Here is a 27,240-nt window from a genome sequence, read left to right on the forward strand (position 1 = left end):
GCACTAAAAAGTATAAAATATTACATGTCTTTAAAAGGTCTCATTTTACTGTATGTGAATTATATCTCAAAAAATGGGTGAAGTTTACTGTACGAAACTATACTTTGGTTTTTTTTAATGGAATGTCCATTTCTCATCTTATAAAGTAGTATATAGAACCATGTCTGGCTCCTGTTAGATGCTTAATAAATATTTGTGGAAGGGATAGTCATTCTTATTAGAACTGGTTTTTCATCATTGTAGCGGTTGTTATTTTTGTCTTCTAGGCACCTCACTTTTCCTTCCTCTGGGAGCAGATCCCACCTCCATAGCCACAGTGGACAGATCACTAATGAGCACATGACTCAATTCTGGACAATCTTTCCTCAGGTCTTTTTCTCCAACAGAACCTGGTGAGAAAAGTCCCTTTTTCCTTTCCGGACATAAAATGTGTGCCAGGTCAGTCTGATATAATGCCTCTTCTTTCTATGCAGAAAAGCTGGTCCCCAAGCCTGAAGCTAACATGAGAGAAGGAAGCAAAATGAGAAACAGCAAGAAACAATGGATGGTTTTGAGTCCATGGACGCAGTTGTCCTGAGACCAGATCTACCCTTACCCCTTCATAGATTTGTTTACATGAATCAGTAAATACCACCCCCTGCTTTTTTAAATAAAACTAGTTTCTAGTTTACTAGTTTCTGGTTTATCATCTAACAGGTGATAGTAACAATAGCAGTAATAATAATAGCCAACATTTATCAAACGTGTATTCTCTGCCAGGCACATTAATTACTTCATTTAATAATCCTCACCACAATCCTGTGAATTAGGCATTTCTTTTACCAAAATTGTATAGGTGAGAAAATTGAGGAAACATAAAGAGGTCAAGTAATTTGTCCAAGGTCACACAGTACGTTTATCTACACAGCACAGATACAGTCTCAATTCATGTTTTGTTGCTGTAACAGAATACCTGAGGCTGGGGAATTTATAAAGTAAAAAGGTTGTTTTGGCTCACAGCTCTGCAGGCTGGGAAGTTAAAGCATCATGGTGCCGGCATCTGCTTCTGGTGAGGGCTTTTGCACCACAACACAGTATGGCAGAAGGTGAAAAAGGAAACAGACACGTGCGAAGAGGGAAAACACGAGGGGTGTCCTTGCTTTATAACAATCCACACTCAAGGGAACTAATCCAGTCTCACCAAAGCCAGCCCCCACTCACTATTGCAGTACCAGCACCAAGCCATGCATGAAGGATCCACCCCATGACCCAAACACGTTCCACTAGGCCCCACCTCCCAATACCTCTACACTGGGAATCAAATTTCAACATGAGTTTCAGGGGGAAAAAAAATACACCCAGGCTGGGTGCGGTGGTTTACCGCTGTAATCCCAGCACTTTAGGAGGCCGAGGAAGGTGGATCACATGAGGTCAGGAGTTCGAGACCAGCCTGGCCAACATGGTGAAACTCTGTCTCTACTAAAATTACAAAAATTGTCCAGGTGTGGTGTTGCATGCCTGTAATCCCAGCTACTCAGGAGGCTGAGGCTGGAGAATCACTTGAACCCGGCAGGCGGAGGTTGCAGTGAGCCAAGATCGCGCCATTGCACTCCAGCCTAGGTGACAAATGGAGACCCTGTCTCAAAAAACAAACAAACAACGACAACAAACACATCCAAACCATAGCATACACCATTTATTTCCTATACTTTAAGCTGTTTATGGGGAAAATGCTGAACTCTAAAATTGGTTTAAAGAAGTGAATCTCAACTATGGCTGCACATCAGAATAACCCAGGACACTTTAAATAAAATCCCATTGGTCAGCCTGCACCCAGGACCAAGAAAATCAAAATATCTGGGTTAGGACCCAAGCGTCAGTACTTTTCTAACGCTCCCAAGTTGATTCCCATGTATGATCAGTGTTGACAACGCCTGATTCAAAGATGTAGATGTCATAACCACTGATGTCACCTCCTGCATCCTCCTATCCTCATCATAACAGAGAGTATAATAATGCACTTGGCCCTCCACAGACAATTTCCAGAATTAAATTGGTGTTTAAGTTAAAAACACTTTCAAGGCAGAAAAATAAGGCTTTTGTGCAGGCGTTTCTTAGGAGAAAAAAAAAGGAAGGTTTCCCATGTTGATTTTTATAGTGTTGTTTATTTGGGCCACAAAGGGAGTTAGTCAGAACAGGACAGCCCTAAACCTTATTAAGCCCCAGTGGTATATGCCTCTTGCCAATATAGCCAGCTATCAAAACAAGAGAGACACAGGAAGCATATTATGCTGAGCCTCAGTGGTACCGTAATTACCGCACACTTGGGTTTTAACACCTAAACCCTGGCTCTTACTTAACAGCAATAATAATAACAAATGTCACCCAGACAGTGGGGCATTCTGCTATGTTTTAATCCCATTTTCGGAGAGTGTCTATAAGGATAAAGGGTTTTTATTTGGGGCAGACTTGCAGAAAGATAAAATTTGGGGTCTGTCACTGCGTTTATCCATCAGTCTGTCATTGGGTTGTAAGGAACTAATTCATCACTCTAATATTGTTCCTTTGTCCCGCAAAGAGAGTTGCTTCTGAGGCTCTCAATGTGGCCCTTTAACGAAATAAAGCTATCCTTTTCCCAGCAAAGAGTTTTATTGTATTCTCTTGATGAGGCTGAGCTGTTTTGTATTCTAGCCCATATGACAGAAAGGATGGCAGAGCTGAAAACATTAGTTTGCACCTGCTGAAAGGTTTGGATTCATTCCACCAAGTAGATATGACTTTGTACTTATCCTTCTAGCTTTAGGACTCCAGGACCAATTCTAGCCCTTTTGAAGAAGCAGCCCCACCCCCAGGCCATGCTCTGTAAAGATCTTTTCATATGTTAAATTTTTGTGCATGGGTAGATGGATGTTAGCAATCCCACGTGGTGGTTAAGAAGATGAGATTTGAGCCCAGGTAGGCTTGGGTTCTGTGTTAGTCTGCTTGGAATGCCATAATAAAATTCCACAACTTGAGTGGCTTAAACAACAGAAATTAATTTTTTCACAGTTCTAGAGGCAAGAAGTGCAAGATCAAGGTGCTAGAAAATTAAGTTTGTAATGTGATCTCCCTTCCGGTCTTGCAGATGTCTGCCTTCTTGCTAAGTGTATGACCTTTTCTTTGTGTGTGCGAGGAAAGAGAGAGAACTCAGGTGTGTCTTCCTCTTCTTGTAAGGTCACCAGTCCTACTGGATTAGTACCCAACCATAATGGCCTCATTTAACCTTGATTAAGTCTATGAAGGTAATCTCTTCAAATACAGTTACATTGGGGGTTAGGGTTTTAACATATGAATTTTGGGGGAACATGATTCAGTCCAAAACAGGTTTCATCCCAGCTCCACCACTGACTGACTGTGTAACTCTGGCAAAGTCATTCAAAAAGAGTTAATAGTATCTCTTTCCTAGGGTGATTTAGATGACTGAATGAGATGATGCTTGCAAAGATATTAGTACAGTGCTTCCCATCTGGTAAGCACTAAAAAACAGCAATTTTTAGTTAGTTTAGAAACAGAAGTTCAAGCAACACTCAACTCAGTAAAGTGGTGAAGTGAATTAGGTTGTATTTCAAAGGCTGTTTGTTTCCTCTCCAGGTAACCTAGCTGTCCCAATCCCACTACCAAACCACTTGCAAGCCCAGGTGTATTAGTCCATTTTCATGCGGCTGATAAAGACATACCCAAGACTGGTAAGAAAAAGAGGTTTAACTGGACTTACAGTGGCACCTGGCTGGGAAGGCCTCAGAATCATGGCAGGAGGGGAAAGGCACTTCTTGTATAGTGGTGGCAAGAGAAAATGGGGAAGATGCAAAAGCAGAAACCCCTGATAAAACCATCAGATCGTGTGAGGCTTATTCCCTATCATGAGACTAGCAAGGGAAAGATGGGTCCCCATGATTCAATTACCTCTCCCTGGGCCCCTCCCACAACACATAGGAATTCTGGGAGATACAATTCAAGTTGAGATTTGGGTGGCGGCACAGCCAAACCATATCACCAGGTTTTCTTCTCCAGGCTGAAACTAATGTTGGCATCTACTCCATCCGTTCTTTTGCCACCAGAGCTCATATTTCCATGGAGACTTCATGGACTTGGAAGTCAGCAACACCTGAGTTCAAATCCCAGCTCTGCTGCTTATTAGCTGTGTGACATTACACGAGGCACTTATCCTGTCTTAGTCAATTCAAGATGCCATAACAAAATACCATAAGCTGTATGGCTTAAACATTAGACACTGATTTCTCAGTTATGGAGGCTGAAAATCTGAGATCAAGGTGCCAAAGTGAGCCTGGTGAGGGCTCTCTGTCTTACAAACAGCCACCTTATCACTGTGTCCTCACATGGTGTAGAGAGAAAGCTCTGGTCTCTTCCTCTTCCTATAAGGACACTAATCTCATTGTTTGGGCCTTACCCTCATGATATCATCTTAACCTAATTACTGCTGAAAAGCCCCACCTCCAAAAACCATGACACTGGGGGGCTAGGGCTTCAACGTATGAGTTTTTCAGGGACACTAACATTGATTCCTTAACACTCTGAGTCTGTCTTCATCAAGATTCTTTCAGTTACGAGTGACAGAATACCCAGATCAAAGATTGGATTAAGCATGAAACAGGACGTGTGGATCAACAAACTGAAAAGTCCAGGAATATTCTAGTGTTGGGCATGTCTGGATTCAGATGTTCACGTTGTAACAACTGAAACCACCCTTTCTTTTTCCACCTCTGTTTCCTTGGTGTTGGTTTTATTCTCACCTAGGCAAAGACAGCCCCTGTCTCCTCTAGGCTCATTCTGCTTTCTTAGCCCCGCTAAGTCAGAAAAGGCACATTCCTACATCTCCTACAAAAGTCCCAAGTCTGGCTCTCAGTGGCCTCATATGTCTACTCCTGAACCAATCCCAGTGGCCAGTGGGGTAGATTATTTAGATTAGTCAGTTCTCAGACACAAGAGCCAGGGAGGATCAGTCCCACATCAGCTGTATTAGTCCATCCTCACATTGCTATATTTAAAAAAAAAAAAATACCTGAGACTGGGTAATTTATAAGAAAAGAGGTTTAATTGGCTCACAGTTCTGCAGGTAGTACAGGAAGCATAACACACCAGCATCGACTTCTGGAGAGGCCTCAGGAAACTTCCAATCATGGCAGAGGGCAGAAAGGGGTCTTGAAGGTCACATGGCAAAAGGAGGAGCAAGAGAGGAAGGGGGAGGTGCTACACACTTAAACAACTAAATCTCACAAGAATTCACTATTGTGAGGACAGCACCAAGGGGATGGTGCTACACCATCATAAGACACCTGCCCCCATGTTCCAATCACCTCCCACCAGGCCCCACCTCCAACATTGGGGATTACGTTTCAATATGAGATTTGGGTAGGAACACAAATCCCAACTATATTGTGAGCTATATGCTAATAACAAAAGAAGGGGGAGGGAGAATGTTGGATAAGGGAAAACAGCAGAGCCCCAATACCCACTAAAGGGCCTCAATTTCTTCATCTGCAAAATGGGGAAATAATACTGAACTTTTAAGACTGCTGTGAAAACAGAAATAAATAATATGTGTTAATATACTGAATGGCACTACCTGGGACTAAACTATTTATTACACACACGCACATACACAAATACCCCTATGTTACAATATTCCAATTCCATAAGGATCTGTCCTTGACGATGGTTCCCCCTACTGTGGCAATCATACAGTGCCTGTGGTAACCCACTGTAGAACTGATCAGTAGAAAGCATTGTTCAGGCACGCTGGCCCTCCTGAGGCAAGATGTTAATTAGTGAGACCTCAGCAAGGATGAGTAACTCTTCCAAAGGGACATCTTCAGGGTCTCCCTTGAGGAGAAAGCAATGCCCCCTAAATGCTTTGAATGAGGGAGACACTAGGTTCTCAGGAATTCCCCCACTGAAATGCAAATGGCTTAGGAAAGGCTTTATCTTAAACACCAGCTAATAGCTCAGTTATCACTTAGCACAGCAGCAGGGATTATCTGGAATGGGGCCTGATAGGGACTCTGGAAGGGGGAGGAAAAGGAAGACATATCAGGTGATAGCAGAGGAAGGAGAGACTGACTAACTAATCTGAGTTTTTCCTGGGGCACTGTTTCCACACATCTCCCTCCCAAATGTGGGCTAATGAGCTGCTTAAAAGAATAATAGCAGCTGCAATTTAAAGAACATTCTAGACCAGGCACAGTGACTCACTCCTGTAATCCCAACACTTTGGGAAGCTGAGGTGGGCAGATCACGAGGTCAGGAGTTCAAGACCAGCCTGGCCAACGTAGTGAAACCCCATCTCTACTAAAAATACAAAAAATTAGCCGGTCATGGTGGTGGGCACCTGTAATCCCAGCTACTCGGGAGGCTGAGGCAGGAGAATGGCTTGAACCTGGGAGGCAGAGGTTGCAGTGAGCCGAGATTGCGCCATTGCTCTCCAGCCTGGGTGACAGAGCAAGACTTGGTCTCAAAAAAAATAAATAAATAAAATAAAATAAATAAAGATCATTCTATATGTGCCAGGCTCAGTGCTGGGCACTTCACAAGCATTATTTTATTTAATACCAGCTCCCATTGTATCATAGCTGTTTGCTTTTTTTTTTCTTTTTGTGAGACAGTCTCACTCTGTCGCCCAGACTGGAGTGCAGTGATATGATCTCAGCTCTCTGCAACCTCTGCTTCCCAGGTTCAAGTGATTCTCCTGCTTCAGCCACAGGAGTAGCTGGGATTATAGGTGCACACCACCATGCCTGGCTAATTTTTGTATTTTTAGTAGAGATGGGGTTTCACCATGTTGGCCAGGCTGATCTCAAAATCCTCACCTCAAGTGATCCACCCACCTTGGCCTCCCAAAGTGCTGGGATTACAGGCGTGAGCTACCACACCTGGCCAGCTGTTTTCTCTTAAGCAAGTTATATCAGCTCAATGAAACCCCATTTCTTTTTTAGCCAAAACATGTAACAATCAGGGCCTGACATGTATTGAGTATTTACCATATGCCAAATGTGGAGATATATATATATATATATATTAGCTCATTTAAGCTTCATAATAGCCTTATGAAATACTATTACTATGTCTACTTTACAAATGAGAATACTGAGATTCAGAGAGGATAAGTAATTTGCCCAAGGTCACACAGCCAGGAGCTCACAGAGCCTAGATTTGAATCTAAACAAAGCCCAACCCCTTAGCCTCAGCACTGTCTCCTAACACTGAGCTTAGCAAACAGTAAGTGCTCAATAACATTAGCTATACTGCTATTTCCCTGTGATAATGAGAAGATGTTAATAATAAGATATTAATAGCACTACCATCACTGGAACATTCAACAAAGGTATTTTCATTTTGGGAAACAAAAATAATAAACTATCCTGTACTATCTACATCTGTATAACTTAGAGGTATTTAAAAGCAAGTAACAGAAACCTACCCTAACACATGCAAACAAGAACTAAATATTTATTGAAGGGATGTTTGGAAGGTCATAGAAATTAAGGGGACTTTGAAAGTAGAGACTCATGAACGGCCTCAAAAGTAAATGGCTTTGCATAAATCACCTCCACCGTTGTGTGTCTCAGCTCAAGAATCAGATTCCCAGGAGAGAGGGCACTTGGATTGACCAGATTGGGTTACAGACCCAGCTCTGCAGCCTGGGGTAGAGTTTCCTAGATGGCAGCCCCATAGAGTCATGCTGCACAGGTGAGGGGCAGTTCACCAAAGGAAGTGACACTGAGCAAACAGAAACAACCAGTGACAAATCTAGACACTCCCCCCAGCACCAGGACTCCTAAGAATGCCAAAGCCTGGTGGGAGAGAACCTCCTCATCTAAGCTTTAAGATCTTTCACTAGAAGATCTTCCAGCCAGGCACAAAGGACTCAAATCACAGCAGTAATGTTATACTCAGTCAAGAGCTTGAAGGGCCTCTGACCCTTCTTGAGATTCAAGGCCAGAGCTGGATAAGGACCTTTAAGGTATTTAAGCAGCTTCCCAAGGTGGGGCACCCAGAAGAAAATGCTAACTGGATTTATGGGGCACATTATTGATAAACCCAATGACCATGTGTCAGAATTCAGTATGAATTCTGATGGGGAAGCAAATGGCACTAAAGTCATTGTATTAATCAGACAGACCCTGAACCTGATTTAGGTGTTAAGTGCAGATTGCTCCCAGGAGCACCCGGGATGACAGCTCTAAACTACCTCTTCTGACTTTGCTGTTTGACTCCTTCCTCCTCTGTGTCTGAAAGAATTCACTAGTCAGTACAGCCTTTGCAATGGCATCATTGCCTGTTATACCTGTGCTAAAAGGCTGGATCTATGGATATACCAGGGACAAAACACACCCAGGACTATTGCCTTTCAAATGGGACATTGTCACCACTGGACATTGTTAAAACAGTTTGGAAGGAGGTATCATTTCCTCTGCCTTTACGTGAAAGCTGCTTTCAAGATGTAACAAGTCATTAAGTGTTTATTCTTCTAACTATTACTGGTGACACAGAAGAAACAGACTGTCTGTTAGGCATTCTGGTGACAAAAATATGTAAGATTGTAGCTTTTACCCTTAAGGCTCTCACAGCCTAGTGGGGATTGAGCATATGAGAAAATGTACTAAAGAAGGAGTGAAAAGACTTAGGTTCTTATCACAACTGGACTGCTTAGCTATCTATTCAAATTTCAGCATATCACAAACCCTCTTTCATCCTCAGTTACCTCACCTGAAAGATACAGATGAGAGTAAATCCGCATCTTCACTAGAGAGGAAAAGGAATTGCATTCTGTATTAAAAGGCCATTAGGAAGCTCAAAGAATCTATAGAACACAGTATTATGCAATGCACTACACTCCACAAAGCCCTTATAATTCCCACATTCGTGTTCACTATCATACATTTCTTAAGCCTCAATTATTTGCAGGCTCAGGACAGAGACTTTGGGTATGAATCCACTACAATGCTTTAGAGTGTAAATAAAAGACATTCTTACTCAAACTAACTAAACTGGCTGGGCACAGTGGTTCACGCTAGGAATCCCAATGCTTCAGGAGGCTGAAGCAGGAGGATTGCTTGAGCTCAGGAATTCCAGACCAGCCTGGGCAACAGAATGAGACTCCTGTCTCTACAAAATAAAAATTAAAAATTGCCCAGGCATGGTGACTCATGCCTGTAGTCCCAGTCACTCAGGAGGCTGAGGCAGGAGGATTGCTTGAGCCCAAGAGTTGAAAGTTGAAGTCAGCTATGGTGACACCACTGCACTCAAGCCTGGGTGACAGAGCAAGACTCTGTCTCAAAAAACAAAACAAAACAAAACAACTGACTAAATCAAAAAGAGCATTATTTATGATAATAGAACATTGAAAGGTGAAGGTGTCTTCATTGGTTGATGCAGCAGCTCAGTGCTGACATCAGAAACCCAGAATTTCTCTGCTCATGGCACCCTGTCTCTATTTCCACAATGTGGGCTTCATCTTAAGGCTGGCTTCTCTCACTGATATAAGGTGACTGCCAGCAGAAACTAGGGCATGGGCCTCTTTAACTCACATACAGTGAAAGAGGAAAACTAGATGTCCTTCTCCAGAAGCGGTCATCAAGTTCCTCCTAGAATCTCACTGGTCCACATTGGCATGGGCTTAACCCATCCGTGAGCCAATCACTGACAAGGGTGATGGGCTTACCATGACTAGCCCGGGTAAACCACAGGACAGGAATGGATGTGTAGAGTTCCTGGCACTTCCTGTCCTCAAGGAGTTTACATTCTAAAGATGAAAAACCAAAGGTGTCTTTGAAAAGGGGATGCTTGGAAGGATAAATTTTTCTTTTTAAATTTTTCTTAATCTGTGTACCTGCTCTCTGTATCCATCAGAAAGGACAAACTTTGGAAACGGACTTCAAATGAAAAAGAGAGTATTTTGTGGGGGAATGGTGTGGCTGTTTGACAAACTTATCAGATCTTCACTAGAGAAGAAAAGGACCTGCATTCTGAGTGCTTTTGTGTGCCAATCACACTATTCATTACTAGTTTGTGATCTCATTTTATCTTCTCACCATACCTAGAATACCAGTAGGATAAACATCATTCCCACTGTATGAGTTTGAGAAATGTGTTCAAGGTGACACAGTTAATGGGGGAATTAGACCAGAACCCACATGAGAATGATTCCACAACCATGTTATTTCCAGCATATCATGACGACTCCTAAAGACATTTGGAGAGTGTCCCTCTTTGCTTTTCTCCCACTTATAATAGCTACAAAAATGACAGTAAGTACCATTTATTGAGTGCTCACTATGTGCCAGGCATGGAACAGAGTGCTTAAAACATGATAACAACTATATCTATATATGTAGTTATACATAGATATAGTTGCTATATCTATATGTATATAAAACTATATAGTTATATGTAGTTATATAACTATATATGATTTTATACTTAGATATATAATTATGTAACTATAGTTAGATATAGTTATATATCTATATGTAGATATGTAGTTACAGATATATAGATATGTAGTTATATAGATACAACTGTATAGTTAGGTTTATATATATATACACCTATTTTTATATATACATATAGTCAGACATATAGTTAGTTATATAACTATATATAGTTATATAGTTATAGTTATGTAGCTAGTCGTATAACTATATATAGTTATAGTCATATAACTATATATAGTTATAGTCATATAACTATATATAGTTATGGTCGTATAATTATATATAGTTATATAGTTATAGTTATGTAACTAGTTATAGTCATATAACTATATATAGTTATAGTCATATAACTATAGTTATATAGTTATAGTCATATAACTATAGTTATATAGTTATAGTCATATAACTATAGTTATATAGTTATAGTTATGTAACTAGTTATAGTCATATAACTATATATAGTTATAGTCGTGTAACTATATATAGTTATAGTCATGTAACTATAGTTATAGTCGTGTAACTATAGTTATAGTCGTGTAACTATAGTTATAGTCGTGTAACTATATATAGTTATAGTCGTGTAACTATATATAGTTATAGTCGTGTAACTATATGTAGTTGCTATCATGTTTACATATATATAGTTAGATCATTTTTTAAACACTCTGTTATATATATAACATATCCAGGAATTAACCTAAAAATGAATGCACTAGAACTTCATGGAGAAAAGTAAAGCTCTTATAAAGACCATTTTTAAAAACCTCAATAAGTTAAGACAAACACCGTACTCATGAATAGGATAACTTAACATTGTAAGAATATTAATTTCTCCCAACATTAATCCATGAATTTAATGCAGTTCCGATCAAGATTCTAGTGGGGGAGGTTCCAAGATGGCCGAATAGGAAGAGCTCCAGTCTGCAGCTCCCAGCGTGAGTGATGCAGAAGACAGGTGATTTCTGCATTTCCAACTGGGGTACCGGGTTCATCTCACTGGGGCTTGTCAGATAGTGGGTGCAGCCCATGGAGCAGGGCGGGGCATTGCCTCACCCAGGAAGTGCAAGGGGTCAGGGAACTCCCTTTCCTAGCAAAGGGAAGCCGTGACAGATGGTACCTGGAAATTTGGGACACTCCCACCCTAATACTGTGCTTTTCCAACGGCCTTAGCAAATGGCACACCAGGAGGTTGTGCACATGTACCCTAGAACTTAAAGTATAATAAAAAATAAAAAATAAAGGTTCCAGCACAATTTGAGGACTTTGACAAATATTAAAATGTATGTAAAAATATAAAAAGCATGAATATCTAAGGTAATTTTGAAAAATTGGAGAAGGATTCATTATACTAAATACCATGACCTATTACTAAGCCATAATAATTTCAAAAATTGGTACATGGAGCCCAGCAAGCTAAGGTCCACTGGCTTGAAATTCTCCCTGCCAGCACAGCAGTCTGAGGTCAACCTGCAATGCTCGAGGTTGGTGGGGAAAGGGGCGTCCACCATTGCTGAGGATTGAGTAGGCAGTTTTACCCTCACAGTGTAAACAAAGCTGCTGGGAAATATGAACTGGGCAGAGCCCACCGCAGCTAAGCAAGGCCACTGTGGCCAGACTGTCTCTCTAGATTCCGCCTCTCTGGGAAGGGCATCTCTGAAAAAAAAGGCAGCAGCCCCAGTCAAGGACTTATAGATAAAACCCCCATCTCCCTGGGACAGAGCACCTGGGAGAAGGGGCAGCTATGGGCACAGCTTCAGCAGACTTAAACATCCTGGCCTGACGGCTCTGAAGAGAGCAGCGGATCTCCCAGCACAGCATTTGGGCTCTGATAAGGGTCAGAGTGCCCCCTCAAGTGGTTCCCTGACCCCCGCATATCCTGACTGGGAGACACCTCCCAGTAGGAGCCAACAACACCTCATGCGGGAGAGCTCTGGCTGCCACCTGGTAGGGGCCCCTCTGGGAGGAAGCTTCCAGAGGAAGGAATAGGCAACAATCTTTGCTGTTCTGCAGCCTCTGCTGCTGATACCCAGGCAAACAGGGTTTGGAGTGGACCTCCAGCAAACTCCAGTATACCTGCAGCAGAGGGTCCTGACTGTTAGAAGGAAAACTAACAAACAGAAAGGAATAGTATCAACATCAACAAAAAGGATGTCTACTCAGAGACCCCATCCGAAAGTCACCAACATCAAAGACCAAAGGTAAATAAATCCACAAAGATGGGGAGAAACCAGCACAAAAAGACTGAAAATTCCAAAAACCAGAACATCTCTTCTCTTCAAAGGATCAATAGCTGAGTTGATCAAGTGGAAGAAAGGATAACAGAGACTGAAGATCAACTTAATGAAATAAAGCGAGAAGACAAGATTAGAGAAAAAAGAATGAAAAGAAACGAAGAAAGCTTCCAAGAAATATGAGACTATGTGAAAAGACCAAATCTACGTTTGATTGGTGTACCTGAAAGTGATGGGGAGAATGGAACCAAGTTGGAAAACATTCTTCAGGATATTATCCAGGAGAACTTCCCCAACCCAGCAGGACAGGCCAACATTCAATTCAGGAAATACAGAGAACACCACAAAGATACTCCTCGAGAAGAGCAACTCCAAGACACATAATTGTCAGATTCTCAAAGGTTGAAAAGAAGGAAAAAATGTTAAGGGCAGCCAGAGAGAAAGGTCGAGTTACCCACAAAGGGAAGCCCATCAGACAAACAGCAGATCTCTTGGCAGAAACCCTACAAGCCAGAAGAGAGTGGGGGCCAATATTCAATGTTCTTAAAGAAAAGAATTTTCAACCCAGAATTTCATATCCAGTTAAACTAAGTTTCATAAGCAAAGGAGAAATAAAATCCTTTATAGACTAGCAAATGCTGAGAGATTTTGTCACCACCAGGCCTGCATTACAACAGCTCCTGAAAGAAGCACTAAACATGGAAAGGAACAACCGGTACCAGCCACTGCAAAAACATACCAAATTGTAAAGACCACTGCCTCTATGAAGAAACTCCATCACCTGATGGGCAAAATAACCAGCTAGCTTCATAAAGACGGAATCAAATTCACATATAACAATATTAACCTTAAATGTAAATGGGCAAAATACCCCAATTAAAAGACACAGACTGGCAAATTGGATAAACAGTCAAAACCCATTGGTGTGCTGTATTCAGGAGACCCATCTCACATGCAAAGACACACATAGGCTCAAAATAAAGGGATGGAGGAATATTTACCAATCAAATGGAAAGCAAAAATAAAAAGCAGGGGTTACAATCCTAGTCTCTGATGAAAAAAGACTTTAAACCAACAGAGATCAAAAGAGACAAAGAAGGCCATTACATAATGGTAAAGGGATCAATGCAACAAGAAAAGCTAACTATCCTAAATATATATGCATCCAATACAGGAGCACCCAGATTCATAAAGCAAGTTCTTACAGACCTACAAAGAGACTTAGACTTCCACAAAATAGTAGTAGGAGAATTTATCACCCCACTGTCAATATTAGACAGATCAATGAGACAGAAAATTAACAAGGATATCCAGGACTTGAGCTCAGCTCTGGACCAAGCAGACCTAATAGACATCTAGAGAACTCTCCACCACAAATCAACAGAGTATAAATTCTTCTCAGCACCACATCACACTTATTCTCAAATTGACCACAAAATTGGAAGTAAAACATTCCTCAGCAAATGCAAAAGAACAGAAAACAAACAGTCTCTCAGATCACAGTGTAATCAAATTAGATCTCAGGATTAAGAAACTCACTCAAAACCACACAACTACATGGAAACTGAACAACATGAAACCTGCTCCTGAATGACTACTGGGTAAATAACGAAATTAAGGCAGAAATAAAGATGTTCTTTGAAACCAATGAGAACAAACACACAATGTACCAGAATCTCTGGGACACATTTAAAGCAGTGTTTAAAGCAAAATTTATAGCACTAAATGCCCACAAGAGAAAAGCAGGAAAGATCTAAAATTGACACCCTAATGTCACAATTAAAAGAACTAGAGAAGCAAGGGCAAACACATTCGAAGGCTAGCAGAAGATAATAAATAACTAAGATCAGAGCAGAACTGAAGGAGAGAGAGACACAAAAACCCTTCAAAAAAAAAATCAGTGAATCCAGGAGCAGGATTTTTTAAAAGATCAACAAAATAGACCACTAGCCAGACTAATACAGAAAAGAGAGAAAAATCAAATAGACACAATAAAAAATGATAAAGGGGATAGCACCACCGCTCCAACAGAAATAAAAACTACCATCAGATAATACTATAAACACCTCTACGCAAATAAACTAAAAAATCTAGAACAAAATGGATAAATTCCTGGACACATATACCCTCCAAAGACTAACCCAGGAAGAAGTTGAATCTCTGAATAGACCAATCACAGGTTCCAAAATCGAGACAGTAATTACTAGCCTACCAACCAAAAAAAAGTCCAGGACCAGATGGATTCACAGCCGAATTCTACCAGAGGTACAAAGAGGAGCTGGTACCATTCCTTCTGAAACTATTGCAAACAATAGAAAAAGAGGGAATCCTCCCATCTCATTTATGAGGCCAGCATCATCCTGATACAAAAACCTGACAGAGACAACAAGGAAAGAAAATTTCCAGTCAATATCCCTGATGAACATCGATGCAAAGAACCTCAATAAAATACTGGCAAACCAAATCCAGCAGCACATCAAAAAGCTTATCCACCATGATCAAGTTGGCCCCATCCCTGGGATGAAAGGCTGGTTCAACACAGGCAAATCGATAAACATAATCCATCACATAAGCAGAACCAGTGACAAAAATGACATGATTATCTCAATAGATGCAGAAAAGGCCTTTGACAAAATTCAACAGCCCTTCACGCTAAAAACTCTCAATAAACTAGGTACTGATGGAACGTATCTCAAAATAATAAGAGCTATTTGTGAAAAACCCACAGCCAGTATCATACTGAATGGGCAAAAACTGGAAGCATTCCCTTTGAAAACCAGCACAAGACAAGGATGTCCTCTCTCACCACTCCTATTCAACATAGTGTTGAAAGTTCTGGCCAAGGCAATCAGGCAAGAGAAAGAAATAAAGGGTATTCAATTAGGAAAAGAGGAAGTCAAATTGTCTGTTTGCAAATGACATGATTGTATATTTAGAAAACCCCATCATCTCACCCCAAAATCTCCTTAAGCTGATAAGCAACTTCAACAAAGTCTTAGGATACAAAACTAATGTGCAAAAATCACAAGCATTCCTATACACCAAGAACAGACAGAGAGCCAAATCATGAGTGAACTCCCATTCACAATTGCTACAAAGAGAATAAAATACCTAGGAATCCAACTTACCAGGGATGTAAAGGACCTCTTCAAGGAGAACTACAAACCACTGCTCAACGAAATAAGACAGGACACAAACAAATGGGAAAACATTCCATGCTCATGGATAGAAAGAAACAATATCGTGAAAATGGCCATACTGCCCAAAGTAATGGATAGATTCAGTGCTATCTCCATCAAGCTACCATTGACTTTCTTCACAGAATTGGAAAAAACTACTTTAAATTTCATATGGAGCCAAAAAAGAGCCTGCAGAGCCAAGACAATCCTAAGCAAAAGTACAAAGCTGGAGGCATCATGCTACCTGACTTCAAATTATACTACAAGGCTACAGTAACCAAAACAGCATGGTACTGGTACCAAAACAGATATATACACCAATGGAACAGAACAGAGGCCTCAGAAGTAACACCACACATCTACAACCATCTGATCTTTGACAAATCTGACAAAAGCAATGGGGAAAGGATTCCCTATTTTATAAATGGTGTTGGGATAACTGGCTACTGTATGCAGAAAGCTGAAACTGGATCCCTTCCTTACACCTTATACAAAAATTAACTCAAGATGGATTAGAGACTTTAACATAAGACCTAAAACCATAAAAACCCTAGAAGAAAACCTAAGCAATACCATTCAGGCATAGGCATGGGCAAAGACTTCATGACTAAAACACCAAAAGCAATGGCAAAAAAAGCCAAAATTGACAAACGGGATCTAATTAAACTAAAGAGCTTCTGCACAGCAAAAGAAACTATCATCAGAGTGAACAGGCAACCTACAGAATGGGAGACAATTTTGCTATCTATCCATCTGATGAAGGGCTAATATCCAGAATCTAGGAAGAACTTAAACAAATTTACAAGAAAAACACAAACAACCCCATCAAAAAGTGGGCAAAGGATATGAACAGACACTTCTCAAAAGAAGGCATGTATGTGGCCAACAAACATATGAAAAAATGCTCATCATCACTGGCCATCAGAGAAATGCAAATCAAAACCACAATGAGATACCATCTCATGCCAATTAGAATGGCGATTAAAAAGGTCAGGAAACAACAGATGCTGGAGAGGATGTGGAGAAATAGCAACACTTTTATACTGTTGGTGGGAGTGTAAATTAGTTCAACCATTGTGGAAGACAGTGTGGCAACTCCTCAAGGATCTAGAACTAGAAATACCATTTGACCCAGCAATCCTATTACTGGGTATATACCCAAAGAATTATAAATCATCCTACTATAAAGACACACACACACGTTTATTGCAGCACTGTTCACAATAGCAAAGACTTGGAACCAACCCAAATGCCCATCAATGATAAACTAGATAAAGAAAATTTGGCACATGTACACCATGGAATACTATGTGGCCATAAAAAAGGCTGAGTTCATGTCCTTTGCAGGGACATGGATGAAGCTGGAAACCATCATTCTCTGCAAACTAACACAAGGACAGAAAGCCAAACACCGCATGTTCTCGCTCATAAGTGGGAGTTGAACAATGAGAACACATGGACACAGGGAGGGGAACAACACACACCAGGGCCTGTCAGTGGGGCTAGGGGAAGGATAGCATTAGGAGAAATACCTAATTTAGATGACAGGTTGATGGGTGCAGCAAACCACCATGACACGTGTATACCTATGTAACAAACCTGCACATTCTGCACATATACCCCAGAACTTAAAGTATAATAATAAAAAACTGTGCTACAGTCTTAGGAACAGCTAAATAGATCATTGAAGCAGTATAGAGATTCCAGAAACATCCCCACATACATAGGAGACATGGTGTCTTAACCCAGTTGGGAAACAATAAATAACTTGGTAGGTTTGGGGGAGGGTGGTTTACTGTATAACAAGGATTAAATTGGATTTTTTCCTTTATATCTGAATGTGAAAGGTAAATCATAAAAGTAATGAAACAAAATGTAGGAAATATCTTTGTGACTTTAGAATTGAGCAGGTTCTTGAGCAAGACTTAAAAGAACAAGCCATAATGGGAAAAGATGAAGTGTTTGACTACATAACAATTGAGGTTTCTACTCAGAAAAGGACATCATCTACACGTTTAACATGTTGGTAGACTGTGAGAAGATATTTTCAGTGTGTGAAATGAAACTGGCATTAATATTGAGAGAAACTCCTGAAAATAGCAAGAAAATTTCAGGAAACCCAATAGAAAAAAATGGGCAAAGCCTATGAAAATAAAATTAATAGAAGAGGAAACACTAATGGCTAATAAGTATATGAAGAGATACTCAACATCAGTAATAATCAGAGAAAAGCAAATTAAAACAACAATGATATGCCACTTTACAGCCATCAGATTGGTAAAAATTACAACGCCAGAGAACATCAAGTGCTAGTAAAAAGTGTAAACTAAGCAGCCATTCTAAGTAACAATTTCTCAGTACTCAGTGCAATTAACTATTCATCTACCCAACAATCCCATATCTGGACATATACGTGCACTAGAGAAATTTGCACAAGGCCATAACAACACATGCATTACGATGTCCACCATAGTTTTGCTTGTGACAACACAGACTTTGATGTTCCTATACAATAACCACTCAAGGAATGGATAAGCAAATTGTGTTTTATGCATACATTGACTTTAGGACACAGTCGGAAATTAATTAGATTTATATAGAGCAACATGAAGGGATTTCAAAAATATGGTGTTGAGCGGGGGGAAAGAAAGTTTTTGGCCCCAAATTATTTATGTAGATTAATCAGAAACACATTTTAAAACTATTTTACCAACTATGCAACTCTTACCAACACGCTCTACCACCTCTGTTCACAAAATTCTACGCATGTTCAACATGATGTCATATAACAAAAAGTGCAAGCACATTAATTTCCCTCACATCTGAGTTTTCTTAGAATCTAAGACAATCACTGATACAGACTTATTTTTAGCTGACTAGCAACACCTGACCAAGCAAAACAACAACTTGAGCTCAACAATTTCACAGCTTTTAATGAAAAGCAAAGCCTAAACAAAAACTGTTTCTTGCAGCCCATCTTTTTGCATGATACAGCAACTTGTACCATACACCATCTATTCCTGAATAAGTTGCATAGGTTTTCAATGCCAAGTATACAGTTATATAAGAGCCAAAATCTATATAAACTCATATTACATTTTGCTTCACTTTAACAAAACTCCTCAGGCAAATTTGACTTCCAAAATTATTTTATAGCAAAAAAATGCAGTCTTGGAATTTCCTAAGAACCAAGTGTTGGTAGCCCTAAACAATGCCTGGCACATTATGTATGCTTGGTAAATGTTAAGCAGATGGGTAGATGGATGGATAGATGAATAGGTGGGTGTGTGGATGGATGAATGGATAGATTGGTAGGTGGATGGATGAAAGAATGGGTATATGAATGGTGGATATATGGGTAAATTGATGAATGGATGGTGGATAGATGGATGGATGGTGGGTGGGTGAATGGGTAAATGGACTGATAGGTGAATGGATGGATGGGTGAAGTGTATGGATGGTGGATAGATTGCTAAGTAGATGGATGGGTGGATGGATGGATAATTGATAGATGGATAGATGGATGGTGGATAGATTGGTAAGTAGATGGATGGGTGGATGGATAGGTGGGTGGATGGATGGTGGATAGATGGGTAAGTGGATGGATGAATGGATGGACAATAGATAGATGAGTAGGTGGATGGATGGATGGATGGACAGATGAGTAGGTAGATGGACAGATGTATTAATGGATAGATGTATGGAAGAGTGGATGAATGGATGGATGACAAGTGGATGGATAGGTGGATGGATGGGAGGTTGGGTGAACACATGGGTGAATTCCATGTATTCTTGTCTTCATGGCTGGGAATTTTAACTAATAACACAACCTAGATGCTTCCATGAGTACATCAGGGTGACCATCATATTTCACCCCCTCACTCTCCCCATAAAAAAAATTTTTGAAAAATTTAGTACTACTTTAAGCCGGTATTTTCTCTTAACTTCCAAGAAACTTATTAATCCGCCAATGACTACTCCAAAAGTACAAGCAGCCAGGAGGATGACAGCAGTGTGACTTAGGTCAACAACTATCCTAGAGACTCTGAAGACTTTGGACACTGCTTCTTGTTCTTTGTTCCCTTGCATTTTTGCTTGGTCTTGGTGTTGGGAGGAAAGATGAAGAGAAAATTCATCATTAGCTTAACAATCTCAGTGCTTTCAGATAGAGTGAGCTGCACCAGATCCTGGTCTCAGCTCTCATGTTCTAAAGTGCTCCAGGAAATGTGTTTCCTTGAGGCACTCTTTAGAGATACTAGTCCATCTAGCTGGGTCCCAGGTGCTGCTTCTACTTACCCACCTTGCTGCCTCTCTCTATACATTGAGCTTGACTGCCTTCCACTACAGTGCTCCTTACAATGGGCAAAGTCTCCAGGATTCTGTATCAAATGTGTTCATGACATAGACAAGGACTCAAGAGAGCAGAAACTAAGAAGTGAAAAACTGCAACTTAGATTCCAAAACAATCAGTTTAATTTCCATAAAAGATTTCCCCACTGGATCATTTTCACTTGAGCTTTGTCTAGTGACATTAAACAATGTTCTGCCTGCTTACAAGTTATAAGGAGCTCAAATACAGATGCAGTAACATAGATGTAGTTTTCTTTCATAAAAATGTCTGTGCTATTTTCTTCATGATAGCCCAGCCTAGTAGGGCCTTCATTAAGAAAGGTGGTAAATTACTTCCATGTTTCCACATAAACTACCTATATTAGAATGCAGAAAAATAACAAAAACCCTCCTCTTTAGCTCAGAGAATATCTTTCTCAATTCTCTTGGAAATTTCAGGATTATATTTCATGAATTCTACCTTCCTAGCCTTGGGTAATTTGCTTAACTTTCTTAAGCCTAAATTTGCTCATGTGTAAAATGGAAAGAAAATGCTCACCTTCTGACATTGTTATAAAGATTATTTAATTCTGTAAACGTTTTTGAGAACCTGCTCTATGCAGGGTTCTAAAGTGAAGATCGGGGATCCAGACATAACACAGAGTGCATGAGATCAGGAAGCTTACAGGTGAGAGGGATGCACAGACCAACAAGACAATACTGTAAGTACACTACTCACCATAGCAGAGACACAGACTCAGCCTAGATGCCTAGCAACAGGACAATCCAGCAAGTGCACTGCTCTCAATAGCAGACACATGTAGATGCTCATCAATGAGACAATACAGTAAGTGCACTAGTCACAATATCTGAGACATAGAATCAACCTAGATGCCCATCAACAGTGGACTGGATAAAGAAAATGTGGCACATATATACCATGGAATACTACACAGCAATAAAAAAGAATAAAATCGTATCCTTTGCAGCAACATAGATGGAGCTGGAGGCCATTCTCCTAAGCCAATTAACACAGGAACAAAAAATGAAATACTACTTTTTCTTTTTTTTTTTTTTTGAGATGGAGTCTTGCTCTGATGCCCAGGCTGGAGTGCCGTGGTGCAATCTCGGCTCACTGCAACCTCCACCTCCTGGGTTTAAGCAATTCTCCTGCCTCAGCCTCTGGAGTAGCTGGGATTACAGGCACCTGCCACCACGCCCAGCTAATTTTTATATTTTGTAGAGACAGGGTTTTGTCATGTTGGCCAGGCTGGTCTCGAACTCCTGACCTCAGGTTATCTGCCTGCCTCGGCCTCCCAAAGTGCTGGGATTACAGGCATGAGCCACCGCACCTGGCCTTAATACCGCATGTTCTAACTAATAAGTGAGAGTCAGACATTGAGTACATATGAACATAAAGAAAGGAACAATAGACACTGGGGCCTGCTTGAGGGAGGAGGGTGGGAAGAGGGTGAAGCTTGAAAAACTACCTATTGGGTATTATGCCAATTATCTGTATGGCACAATTATCTGTGCACCAAACCTCTGCAACATGCAATTTACCCATGTAACAAACCTGCGCATGTACCCTTTGAATGTAAAATAAAAGTTGGAAAAAAAAATACAGTAAGTGCTAAAGTCGGAGGTAAGAAAACTGGGTTCAGAGTCATTGAGACCCGAGTTGAAATCTTGCTTTTGCCATTTCCTCATTGTATGATACAGAGAAAATAACCTAGAGTCTCAGCTACTATATGGAGATAATAATGTCTTTCTATTGTTTTTATAAAGATTAAATTAGATGTTGCTTGATAAGGCACTTAACATAGTGTCTTGCACATGGAATGCCTTACATGTTATGGAAAACACAAGATGATATGACACAAATGAACCAAGCACAGTATCTGATAAGCAGTAGGAGCACTGTGAATGTTAGACCATATATCCCTGTCCACATCATCTCTTCCCCCACAAATAAGGTCATTACCTAATTCAAGTAAGGCAAGGCAAGACCTAGAAATGGACCTGAGAGGCCGGGCATGGTGGCTCACACCTGTAATCCCAACACTTTGGGAGACCGAGGCAGGAGGATAACCTGAGGTTGGGAGTTTAAGACCAGCCTGACCAACATGGAGTAATCCCGTCTCCACCAAAAATATATAATTAGCCAGGCGTGGTGGCGCATGCCTGTAATCCCAGCTACTCGGGAGGCTGAGGAAGGAGAATTGCTTGAACCGGGGAGGCAGAGGTTGCGGTGAGCCACAATCACACCATTGCACTCCAGTCTGGGCAACAAGAGCGAAACTCTGTCTCAAAAAAAAAAAAAAAAAAAAAAAGAAAGAAAAGAAAAGAAAAAGAAATCGACCTGAGATCTTAGAGATACAAAGCTGGGAGAAAATTCCAGTAGCTAGCTGCCTACAAACCACAGGCTGGACTCTCTCTGGTGCAGAGAGAGGTATTTGTGCATTCATAAGGATCTACTGATCTACCGGTACAAGGTAGGGGGAGGACAAGGCACAGCAGAGGTAAATGCCATATCCTCAGAGCATGGATATAGGGCAACCATGATGAATGCTAGAAATGAGAATCCTTGACAAGACTGGGCTGAGACCCTCTGATGAACTGTGGACTGGAGCTGTCACTCCAGCCTGAACACAGTCTATTATACAGTGGTGACCAGCAATAACAGATGAGGAGAGGACTGATATTTTATTATGGACATGGGTATTGCTGGCGCTGACCACACTCTCCCATACATGAGACTTTACTGAAACTTGGTAAACGTAAGTATTTAGGACTTTCTTGGAGGTAAGTGCCAGAAACCCAAGTTAAATGGACTCAGGCAAAAAATGAAAATGTATTAGCCTGCCTAATTGAAGGATAAGACTTCAGGCATGGCTAGACACTGGTATCCAAGTGACATGATCAGGAACCTCCCTTCATTTCTCAGTGTTTTCTCTTGTTTTGACTTCAAGAATGCCCTTTTTTGGCCAGGCATGGTGGCTCACGCCTGTAATGCCAACACTTCGGGAGACTTAACTGGGAGGATCACTTGAGCCCAAAAGTTTGAGATTAGACTAGGTAACATAGTGAGACCCCATCTCTACAGAAAATTAAAAAAAAAAAAAATAGCTGGGCATGGTGTCACATGCCTGTGGTCCCAACTGCTTGGGAGGCTGATGAGGGAGGATCACTTGAGCATGGGAGGTTGAGGGAGCAGTGAGCTATGATCATACCCCTGTACTCCAGCCTAGGTGACAGAGCAAGACCCTGTCTCAAAAAAGGAAAAAAAAATTTAGTTAGCCGGGCATGGTAGCACATACCTGTAGCTCCAGCACTCAGGAGGCTGAGGCAGGAGGATCTCTGCAGCCTAGGAGTTCAAGGTTGCCGTGAGCCATGACTGCACCACAGCACTCCAGCCTGGGTGACAGAGAGAGACCCTGTCTCAGAAAAAATAAAAATAAACATTAAAAAAAAACCTTTCCCTGGAAAGCAAAGATAACCAGAAGCATGTTTAAGTCTTGTTCTTTCAGGAATTCCAATCAAAAAAAAATTATCTTTCCCAATAGTTTTAGCAAAAGTCCCAGAATTCTAATTGGTTCTGGTTGGCCCAATTTGATATTTTTGATTGGTCAGGTCTGGGTCTTTTGCCCACTCCTAGCACCAGGAATAAATCAGGCCCATCTGAGCCACGTGCTTTGGGAGGAGGGGAAGGGATCCTCCTAGGGAAATAGGGGTGTTATTATTCAGAGAGATCATTAACCTGTGGACAGATAAGAACTCCAGATATCAACGACACTTCCCTACTGCTCTTTTTCTAGGCATCCACAGCACATCTGAAGAAATATTCAGAAGTTAACTAATCTCAGATGATTTCAGCAGGAGTAAAGAAGAGAAACAGACTCAGAAATGCCATTACAACAGTTAATTATGTCAAATTTATCACCCTGATTGATCATGCAGCATTAACCTCAAGAAAGCCAAGCCAAGTTTTTTTGACAAATGTGAGCCAAGGTTTCCAAAAAACTGGCAGATATGACTGTGACTTACAAAATGGAAAAAGTAAACAAGAAACACAATTTGATATGATTTAATATAAGATTTGTTTCCACCACTTCTCCTGGGAACCTCAGCACATTTTCTTTCCACTGACAGTTATTATCTCTACCTTTATTGAGAAAAGACACCCGGAACACAGCTGCTGAGGATCAGTAAAGAAAATCATTCTTTTATTAATAAGGCTGTTATTAGCAGGAAAAAAAAATCCATGTTTGGGAGTTTGCACTGAAGTTACAGGCCATTTTGAAGAAATATGGCTGACTAGTGCCAACATTATTTCAGGAAATTTCATGATCAAATGTCTTATTAGGTTGTTTAAAATTTTTATAGAGATTGTAAATCAGAACTATTTTCTATTTGCCCTAAATATTTAGGTGCTACAGGGAAAGCAGATCAAATTAAAGGGTATTGTGCACATTTTTTACTGGGAACTCCCAGGGATATAAATCATTTCACCTGCAGCATGGAGTTCTTCAGTACACATGCTTGTGGAAACATTCCACACTCCTCCAGCACACTCATTAAAGTGATGATTTGGGTTGCAACAGCAGTGCCAAGTACTTCCCGTGTTCAACTGGGGACCATGTGGCAAGACCCAAAGCTTCCCCAGAGATCCTATGGGAATAAGTTTTGAGCCACCATATTCCATTATTTCAGCCTAAAATAACACCATGGGACAAGAATCAGAAGACAGAGGAGCAGACAAATGTGTGTAGACATGCTGGAAGGAATCTTTCTTTTTAGAAACAGGGTCAATATCTATTAAACTTTAAGATGTATATTTCTTGACCTGGCAGTTTCTGTATTTGAGTTTTAACCTACTGATATACCCATGCATGTGAATAAAGTATCTTCCTGCATGTAACAGGATATTTAATGTAACCTTGATTATAGTTGCAAATGCTGGGAAACGATCCAAATGTCTTTCAATATGGCACTGATTAAATAAATTATGGCACAGTCTCACAACGAAAAACAAATGTAGCCATTAGACAGAATGAAATGGGTCTAGCTAAACTGATATAGGACTGCCTCTAAGATATGTTGCTAAATAGAAAAAAAAGAAAGTGCAGAGGAGCAAGTATGACACAATTTTGTATTTTTTAACATATGCAAGTATGATTGTGCCCACACAGAATACCTTTGAAAATAAACTCAATATTTGCCTCAGTGCATAAAAAAAAGGACCAGCCTTATTTTCACCATTATATCTTTTGGTACCACTTTTTGAACTTTTTACCATATGTGCATATGTAATTTTTTAAATAAATTTTGTAAAAAAGAGAAATATGGCTCATTGCAATAAATCTAACAAGATAAAAGATTTGTTGAAGAAAATAATAAAACTATTCAGACATGAGCGTTCTTGAAAAATGGAGAAATACATTACTTCCTTGTATGGTAAGGAATGGTAAGTAAGCTGGGTGGTATGGTAAGCTGGATATTGTTCCCGACTCTTCATTCCCTCTCTTAACAGAATTATACATCCTTGCACCTTTGCAATCTTCCCACTGTGGGTGGAACATACATCCTGACCCACTGATGTCAGTCTTGCTAGTGCCAATAGTGTTAGTAAATGCGATGCAAGTCAAAGCTTTTATGTGCCTCTGTGGTCTGGTTTGGTCCCTTGCACTTCTGCCATCCACCCTGAGAAGTACAAACCTTTGGGAGCCATTGGTCCCAGAATAAAAAGATATATAATGCAGACCCAGACCAACCCATAGCCTGGAGTCAAGCCAAGCCAACAGAGCCCAGCAGAACCACAGCCTATGTGCAGACCTGTGAAGGAAAATATAATTTTTTGTTGTAAGCAAGATTTGGGGGGATGCTTGTTATGCAACCTTATTGTAGCAATATCTGACAGATACATATGGGAAAACTACTTTATTTCCTTTGGCTGTATTCCACCTCCACTAGGAAAATATTCCTGATTAACCTCATTCCACACCAGATTGTGATCTCTTCAGTGACAGGAACTGTGTGTTATTCATCCCTATGTTCCTAGACTTCTGCACAGGGCCTAACAGAATTTCTAGAAAACAAAAAATTCCAACTACTGTGCCTAAAGTAGCCATCTCTACCCAACAGTTAATCTCTGCCACATCACAGAGTTTATTTACTTCAGACCATGCATAACAATCAATAATCATCTTTCTATTTTGTTATGTTTCCCTCATACACAGTGTAAACTTCCTAAAAGAAATGAATCAATGAGTGGGGGGAAAATGAATATATGACTTTCTTACTCTGATTTGCATAAGTACTCATACATTTTTTTCTACCACCCTCTCCCAACTTCTCAGTCTGCCTTTCAAAAACTGGTCCCAAATGGTTCCCAATTTGATCACCCACTGCTCCCCTTAGGCATATGTAGTTATTCACCATTGCCCACTCATTACCCACACTTTTTCTTTCTCTGCTACATTAGTGTTATATTCCCTATGTCATGGATGCCCTTCTCTACCATCCCTGCTTGTTTAAATCCTGACCATCTATATTCTTTTGCAATAGGTTCAGTTATGAGTAACTGCAAAACTCAAAACAATGGCCTAAACAAAAGTTTATTAATTTCTGTTGTTTAGTAAATTTAGAAGTATCAGAATAGAACTGGAAAGGTAATCAGTGGTTTTAGAGGAACAAGACCCTCCCAGCTTATTGCTCTGCCAGGAGTGTCTTCCATTCCTAAACTTACTTCATGATCCAAGATGGCTGCTGGAGCTCCAGCTATTACATTCCCATTCCAGGCAACATAAAGGAAAAAAAGTGGAAGAAGAGCATACCTTCTCCCTGGAAGGAAATTCCCCAGAAATTACACACACCGTTTTTGTATATAGAAACTTAGTCACATGGATACACTCAGCTGCATAGGAAACTGTACTAGTTAGTTTTGCTACATCACAAACCACTATTCAGCAGCCTTAAACAATAAGCATTCATTTAGCACATGATTCTGCAGGCTGGCAATGTGCGCTTGGT

The 27,240-nt window shown here is 40.5% G+C and overlaps 1 long non-coding RNA gene across 1 annotated transcript in view; it reads right to left on the minus strand.

The window, feature by feature from the left end:
* Positions 1–285: 285 nt before the first annotated feature.
* LOC129015279 (uncharacterized) overlaps positions 286–27,240 on the minus strand; it is a 45,000-nt gene continuing 18,045 nt past the window's right edge. Inside the window, exon 3 of the long non-coding RNA XR_008494524.2 lies at positions 286–497. This is a non-coding gene — a long non-coding RNA (uncharacterized LOC129015279). The remainder of the gene's footprint in view (positions 498–27,240) is intronic.

This window comes from Pongo pygmaeus, chromosome 18 (genome assembly GCF_028885625.2).
Source record: "Pongo pygmaeus isolate AG05252 chromosome 18, NHGRI_mPonPyg2-v2.0_pri, whole genome shotgun sequence".
In the NCBI taxonomy this organism is placed as follows: Eukaryota; Metazoa; Chordata; class Mammalia; order Primates; family Hominidae; genus Pongo; species Pongo pygmaeus.